This window comes from Pseudorca crassidens, chromosome 4 (assembly GCF_039906515.1).
Source record: "Pseudorca crassidens isolate mPseCra1 chromosome 4, mPseCra1.hap1, whole genome shotgun sequence".
Classification (NCBI taxonomy): Eukaryota; Metazoa; Chordata; class Mammalia; order Artiodactyla; family Delphinidae; genus Pseudorca; species Pseudorca crassidens.
In genome coordinates this window covers 114,795,935-114,804,313 of record NC_090299.1, presented here as the reverse complement: position 1 = coordinate 114,804,313, position 8,379 = coordinate 114,795,935, and the positions used below count along the sequence as shown (strand labels likewise).

Here is an 8,379-nt window from a genome sequence, read left to right as displayed (position 1 = left end):
GTTTGCAAAGAAAAGAGCAACCATGCCACATGCCACATCTTTCAATCCTAAAAAGATAAACAAGGGACTTCCCTGGCAGTCCAGTGGTTAAGACTTTGTCTTCCAATGCAGGGGGTGCAGGTTTGATCCCTGGTCAGGGAGCTAAGATCCCACATGCCTCGTGGCCAAAGAACCAAAACATATAACAGAAGCAACATTGTAACAGATTCAATAAAGATGTTGAAAAAAAAAAAAAAAGACAAACAAATGGCAAACAAAAAAAGACAAACAAATGGTGATTTTCTCAGCTGGAATTCACACACACACACACACACACACACACACACCAGTTCACCAGTCTCCTTAGAAATATAGTTCTTCATGGAGTCTTTCCTGAATAGTCATATAAAACTCTTTCTGCCACCATTCCTGGGTTCCTCACATAGTCAATTAGAATGCTTATTGCTTCTCCTACAGCTGTCTCCTTTCAGTTCCTCAAATCTGCTGAGCTCACACTGGGACTTTTGCCTGAGACTGGGACACTCTTCCCACCTGTCTCCACAGAGCCAGCACCTGCTCTTCCTTGGATGTCTGCTTCAGGGAGGCCTCTCCTGCCCACCCTGCCTAAGGTAGGTCCTGCGTTCCCACCACCGCCTTATTCAGAACCTCAGTCCCTTGACGACTCTCTTCCCAACGCTTAGAACAACATGCTACTATTTTATTCACTTGTATGCTGACGTGGGGTTTGTTTGTGTTTGCATGTGTTTTCCTCATCTTTCTCCTTTATTAGAATGAAACCAAACAGGAATCTTGAGAGCAGGAAACCTGTTTGTTGCTGTTGTATCCCTAGTATCTCACATAGGCCTGATGTATAGCAAGTACTCTGTCTCTGTCTCTGTCTCTCTCTCTGTCTCTGTCTCTCTGTCTCTCTCTGTGTCTCTCTCTCTGTCTCTCTCTCTCTCTCTCTCTCTCTCTCTCTCCTCTCTCTCTCTCTCTCTCTCTCTCTCTCTCTCTCTCTCTCTCTATATATATATATATATATATATATATGTGTTTGTTGAGTGAACGAATAAAACAACCAGAGATTAGACCATAGCACCTGGGGGGTCTGATTTCACTCCAATCACAGATGACCTGGTGTGCCCCTTTTAAAACACTTGATTGGTATAAATGGGCAGAATGGGTAAAGTCCCCAAACCTGGATGCTTCTCCTTTTGATAGAATTCCACTGATCCCCAAATGATTCTTCTCCTATTCTTATGTAGCTTGCTTAGACCATAATGCTATAAAGACATTTTAGTGTGATACCACCAGTCCCTGAATTTCTCTCATGCCTCTGTCTGGCTTGGCCTCAGCTTTAAAGTCATGTTAATGACAGAGGCCTCCACCTGTCTTTCAAAGGGCTCGGCGTCCAGCTGGGGAATGAGGCAGGTGAGATACCCTACTGTGGAGGAGAGGGGTACCCAGCAGGCTCTGGAAGAACCTAAAAAACAGAGTCTTGTCCTGAGGAAGAGCAGGGGTGACAGGGGAGGGGAAACACGACTCTACTGCGTATCCTCTGTGTATCTGGGTTCTCCCATATTATCTCGTTTAATCCTCACCATGGTCCTGTGATGTGGATGTTTTCACCACCATTTTATAGTTGAGAGTTGTAGTGGAAAAATATGGGCTTTTATGTCAGATTAGCCTGGATTCACATTTCCCCCTTCCCAAATTAGCTGCTGTAGGGCCCTGGGGCAAGCTACTTAACTTCTCTGGGCTCAGTTTCTTTATTTCTATTATAAGGCTAGTAACAATTACAGTTGCTATGAATATCTTATGATGAAGATACATGACACATTCGTTGAAGTGATTTTGTGCTCAGCACATACTAGATACTCAATACATCATAACCTTTTTTATTAAGAGAGTTGCCCAAGAGTCCCATCATAAGTGGCCTGGAACTTGATGACCTCTTGCTTTGTAGGATCCTAAGGATATTTTCTCTAAGGCCATTTGGTTTGTCTCATTTCCCAGGTCATGAGCTCTTCCAGGACAGGGATGGTATCACCTCTTTACCTCTTTTTTGGTTTAGTGGCCTATATATGCAGTGGTTATAACTCACACTCCAGTCTCCTGCAGTAAGATAGCATGGATTATGCTGATAATTAGGTTTTCTACTCAGTGGTATGTGTGAATATTAATAGACTAGGCAAATGGTCCTCTGAAATAAGTGAGCACCCAGGTCCCCCTGTCCCCCTTATCCTCCACCTCAAAGAACAACTCCCTCTGTACACACATCTAACCAAGGAGAACATAAAACAGTTTCAGTGATGTGACTCATTCGTGTTTTATGCACAAACATCGTGAAAGAAAATAAAACTTACCAGAGTCACACCAGGAAGGATGAAGGACATTTTAACCTCTGATAAACTAACAAATTTCTAGTCAGCAACCTGGAAACAGTTGAGGTTTTTATATACAGTATTGTATATCTATGTACCTACCTTCTGATTCATGAAGTGATTCACTCCCCCTCCCATCCCTATGCCCAATCACTAAGAACTGCCCATTCCTGTTATGATTTTCTGTTCAAGCCACACTTTTGCTTTCCATCGCTGCTCAGACCCTCTGCATCCTTCTCTCTCTACAAAATTGTCCCTGCAGTGGTCTCCCTGATGACAGTCTTGTCTTCTAGAATCTAGGCTCCACACTGGCACCAGACAGGCGGCTCCAAAATGCCACGGACCATGTCCCACTCTGCCCCCTTAACCTTCAATATCTTCCCTTGTCTCCCCTCTGCCATACAGCACTTTAGCTTAGAATACAAGTCTCAACAACCTGACAAGAAGGAACATCGAGGGGCTTCCCTGGTGGCACAGTGGTTAAGAATCCACCTGCTAATGCAGGGGACACGGGTTAGAGCCCTGGTCCGGAAAGATCCCACATGCCGCGGAGCAACTAAGTCCGTGTGCCACAACTACTGAGCCTGCGCTCTAGAGCCCGCGAGCCACAACTACTGAGCCTGTGCTCTAGAGCTTGCGAGCCATAACTACTGAAGCCCACGTGCCTAGAGCCCATGCTCAGCAACAAGAGAAGCCACCGCAATGAAGCCCGCGCACCACTCGCTGCAACTAGAGAAAACCCGCGCAAAGCAACGAAGACCCAGTGCAACCAAAAATAAATAAATTGTTTTTTAAAAATTAAGAAATGCTTTAAAAAAAAAAAAGAAGGAAGATTAATTATGTCTTTAGCACTTTTTGAGTCTTAAGATCAGCTGTCCAATGCTTACTTTTAAACGTGTTTCAAGACCCTTAAGTGCCTTAGGAAGTAGATGAATTATAGAAATCCTAAATAAATAAACAAGCCTTGGACCCTCATAAAATGTGTTGTTGCCCAATCATAAATAAATCTTGCTCTCTAAGGGGGCGGTGTTGTCAGGCAAATGTCACATAAAATAAACGGAATAAGGTAAAAATGGAGTGTCCGCTTTCTGAAAGGGAGAAACAGTGACCCACACCAGGCAGTAAAGGCAGCCAGGTCATAATTTCTTTCCTCCAATCCCACCTCCTAACTTTCCACACCCGAACCCCGCCCTTGCTGATTACAGCCCCAGCTGCAGCAACAAAACGATGTTCCCAGAGGCTTCTCCTGGCTGGTCTGAGCTGCCGTCCTCTGCAGTTACCTTGCGTGTGGTAAGTATTTTTGCAATAATTTCAGTGCTGCAAACCTCTTGTCTTTCTCTTTCATCCTCTTTCAAAAGAAAAAAAAATTATTCTAAAAGTAACGAATTCCGGAGCCAGTAAAACGTTACCACGTAACTAACACAAGGCAGAATTGAATAATAGGTATTAATCATTTGTTTTGGTGAATTTTTGTTAAAACCCACGTCTGCAACATGTAATTGTCTTTTAAATTAAATTTGACAGTGGTGATTCATAAGAGCCTGTGTATATCATGACAGTTTCTTAAAAATGAAGGTACATTTTTTAAGAGAAAAAAATGTTCTTAGAAATTGAAAGAAGAAATTATCGTATCATCATTAAGACTGGTGTCTTAATATTCTGTTTAAGCAGAATATTCTAAAATTCCTTCTAGAAACTTGTTTCATTTGTAGCTGGTTTCAAGATTTGCTGTTGGAATTACTTTTGCTAGTGTGGGGCAGGGGGACACGACGTCTGCTTCAGTCATTTTGAGGTTTATTATTATTTTATTGTCCGAAGTTAATTCTAAATGGCTCTGTTTTTATATAACAAAAACAATTTTTTGAGATCATCACAATCTGGCCACTTGTTGCCTGTCCTGATTTGTATTGTTGTTATTATGGGCACTATTACCAAGGCACATCTCAGTATTTTCACTGTTGAGGGAATGATTAGCTTTTCTCACTTGTATGATTTAAAGAAAGGAGAAAAAGAAGGTTTTTTTCTCCCTCTTACTTCCAGGTCCCTAAGGCAAACACATTTCTTAAAGATGGTGGATAAAGGGCATGTGCAGTTTGGGAGGTGTTATTTCTGACATCTAGATAGATGTACAGTCTAGAGATTGTTTTTGCGGTACGCGGGCCTCTCACTGTTGTGGCCTGTCCCGTTGCGGAGCACAGGCTCCGGACGCGCAGGCTCAGCGGCCATGGCTCACGGGCCCAGCCATTCCGCAGCATGTGGGATCTTCCCGGACCGGGGCACGAGCCCGTGTCCCCTGCATCGGCAGGCGGACTCTCAACCACTGCGCCACCAGGGAAGCCCCAGTCTAGAGATTTTGAAATTGTGTGTATGGGACATAACAGTTTCTGTATTCATACATTTGTTCATTCATTTATTTTTTTTAAACATTCATTATTGAACCTTTACTCTGCTCCAGGCACTGTGTTAGGATAAAAAGATGAGTGGCTAGGACCCGTTGTGCTCAGACTCCAATAGAGGTGTGGGACCTGAAAACAACTGACCTTAAAATATAACCAGGACCAGACAGGCATCTTGAGAGGCCTTAAATACACTGAAAATGTGTGGTGTGCTACCCATCCACACCCCTCCATATGTAAAGAAGTCTGATGTGATTGTGATTATTTCCCTCAAAGTTTTCACTATTTTATTTCATTTTATTGCCCCAACTTTATTGGTGGCTTAAGGATGTGCTTAGTTTACCTCTTGCAAAGCAATCAACCCTAAGAACAACCCCAATGCACTTGAATGCATTAGCAAAATGCAGAGGAATCCAGGAGGACTGAGCAAGCACCATTGGTTAGCCATCAGTTTTATTGAGAAATTAGCACTTAATACTACTTTCAAACTCATTTGGGTTTTATGAGGATGGGCGGGGGAGGGGGGATGAAAATGGAGAAAAATGTGTGTGCTTTTAATGGCTGCCCCTGTTAGCGCATAGATCATGCTCCGGAAAAATACATCTGGAGGATTTTGGGAGAAAAACATATTTTATAATTGAGTGCTTGTATAGGCTGCTGCTTTTTTTCCTGAATTAAATTTAAGCGTTTCATGGCCACCAGGTAATTGTATTTTTACTGAAGTTTTGAGATCCATTTATACTGACTAGAGCACTCACAAATGGTTTTGTTATCTTCTTAGAAAGTATTGGATGGGACTAGCTCAAGTTACAGATTACAGACACCACCCAAATTCACCATTCTGTAACTTCTGACCTTTGATTTTATGGCAAATGGCCAGCACTCTCTTAACCCTCTTTACTTCCATCACCCGTACAAGTTGTTGGCATTGGGTGGGATGGGGGGCTCTTCCTCCCCATCCCTCGCAAATAGTACAAAATCTAAAATTATTTAACAAAGTTGACTGTTTACCAAAAAAGTTTTCTAAAAAAATCAACTAAGTCCCTTCAAGATGTTTGTGCTGAAGTGGATGCAGCTATTAGCTGTCTTTTACCAGGTAAGTGATCTTCAACCCACATGATTCAAAGGACAGATGATTTCAATTCAAAACTGAGTTGCAGCAAGATGTAAAATACAGTCCTGTATATCATAGGTCTTCTAGGTTTGGTTTTTGTTTTTGTTTTTTTTGCAGTACGTGGGCCTCTCACTGTTGTGGCCTCTCCCGTTGCGGAGCACAGGCTCCGGACGCGCAGGCTCAGCGGCCATGGCTCACGGGCCCAGCGGCACTGCGGCATGTGGGATCTTCCCAGACTGGGGCACGAGCCCGTGTCCCCTGCATCGGCAAGCGGACTCTCAACCACTGCGCCACCAGGGAAGTCCTCTTCTAGTTTTTTTAACCAAGATATTAAATCTGAGACAGTTGCAGGATTGCTATACTGCTATGACCAGATACTAGATATGCCAGGCATGGGTAGAGCCAAGCCCTCTGCAAGTCCAGGAGCTGGTGATACCCTCTTCTCTTTTTGGGATTCCCCCCTGCTGAGCTCCTATTGAAGACAAAGTGTTCTAAGAAAGATGTGAAGAGAGAAACAGAATAAAAGCAAGATATGAGTCTGGGGAGATAAATAATTGCCTAAGTGAGGAATATGATTTTAGTTGAGAGTTTTCATAGCTGCATATGAATTGAGACTTCAGAGGTAACTCCAAGATTCATTCACTCAACCAATAATATTTCAACCTTTAATTCTGCAAACAGAAATAAACTATGGGATGAGCTGGAAGAACTCAGATTAAACTCTTTCTTGGAAAGACTCTTTCTGCTCCTTTATACCAACTCAAGAGTCATGGTAGAGGTGTTAACTAATTAGATAATAATTCTGAGCTAGAGCACAATGATTGGATCCCACTTCTAAAAGAGATAAATGCTTGCTCCCCAGTTATAACAGAAAGGGAAGCAGCCTTCTCTTCACTGTAGGATAAATGATTTTATTGCCACTTTTGGGTATGTTCATTAAAAGGTGTTCCTGCACACAAAAAAATTTTTGTTAGATTAAATGGAAGGATATAATCACAGATGTCAATAGTGGTTAACTTTGTATGCTGGATTTAATAGAAATTTTTTCTTTTGACACTTTTGTGATTTTTAGACATGTTTTCATTGATCATATTAATTGAGCTAAGTTTTTAAGATTATACACATTTGGGGTGAAAATTAAGTGGGAGAGGAAATTTGAAATTAGAGGGGAAATGTGTGTTTTATTTTTGTGTAAAAGACTTAAGCTCCATGGGCTTCCCTGGTGGCACAGTGGTTAGGAGGTCCACTTGCCAACATAGGGGACAAGGGTTCGAGCCCTGGTCTGGGAAGATCCCACATGCCGCGGTGGGACTGAGCCGCTACGCCACATCTTCCGAAGCCTGCGTGCCTAGAGCCCGAGCTCCGCAACATGAGAAGCCACCACAATGAGAAGCCCGCGCACCACAACAGAGTAGACCCTGCTCGCCGCAACTAGAGAAAGTCCACGCACAGCAACAAAGACCCAATGCAGCCAAAAATAAATAATAAATAAATAAATAAATTTATTAAAAAGAAGAAAAAAGGCTTAAGCTCCACCACTTCAGTACTCAAATCATCATTTTGGATAGACTTCCTTTAATAATTATAAAAATTTAATTCTCAACCCTCCCTGCACCTTGGAATCACCTGGGAAGCATTAAAAATATCAGTGCCAAGGCCAGACCAATGGGCCAGAATCAGAATGCAGCCAAGTGGTTGGTATTTTTAACAGGTCAACTCATAATCTAAGGTTCCATATTATAATTTTTCTGTCTTCACAGCATTGACCAGGAAGTTACATTACTTAGAATTAGACTCCACGGGCATTTTACTGCTCTCTTCTATTGTCAGAATGGGTGGGTTTTGGTAACATCTGATATGAAAGTTTTCCAGCTCTAGGGCGTAGAACTTGGCACTTTGATCAGTCATACAGTCAGATGTGATTCACTGGTGTGTGCACAAGATGTACTGCTTAACAAAACACCATCAGCTTGTTTTAAATGGATATTTAAATACCGGGGTTAGCCTGTGTCAGCCAAGTCTCCTTTCTAAGCTTCCCCACTGGTCACTTGCTAAAGCAGTTTTAGAATGGGTTTCTGAGAAAAACACAGACTTTTCTGCAGCCATGCCTTTGGCTTATCTCCGTGTTGAATTAGGATGGCTGTTAGCTCACCTCCATGCTACACTAGGATGGCCTTTTATTCAGGTACATGTCCTGGTTGCATCTTTTAATTTTTATAACAGTGCATTTGCCTTATACACCTTTCCTTCTGTGTACCTGTTGCTATGTATAATAAGCAACCCTAGTTGGGAATCTGAACTCAGTTTCTTGCCAGAGGCTTCTAATTAAACCTCACTTCTGCCCAAATCTTATCAAGCCCCAGCTGGTGAAAATACTATTCATGGAAGTTTATAAAAGAATATGCATCCATGTGTTTCACTGAACAATCTAAAAAATCTGATTTTTAATCTTGAATCATCCCAGATTATCAGAGGGGTAAATACTTAGATGGGATCATTTTAGCTT

The 8,379-nt window shown here is 42.2% G+C and overlaps 1 protein-coding gene across 1 annotated transcript in view; it reads left to right on the top strand.

Moving 5' to 3' along the window:
- Positions 1 to 513: 513 nt before the first annotated feature.
- Positions 514 to 8,379, top strand: part of LOC137223227 (placenta-specific gene 8 protein-like) — a 29,534-nt gene continuing 21,668 nt past the window's right edge. The window contains exons 1-2 of the mRNA XM_067734732.1: positions 514 to 608; positions 3,569 to 3,653. The gene's annotated coding sequence lies outside the window, so the exon portion shown is untranslated. The remainder of the gene's footprint in view (positions 609 to 3,568; positions 3,654 to 8,379) is intronic.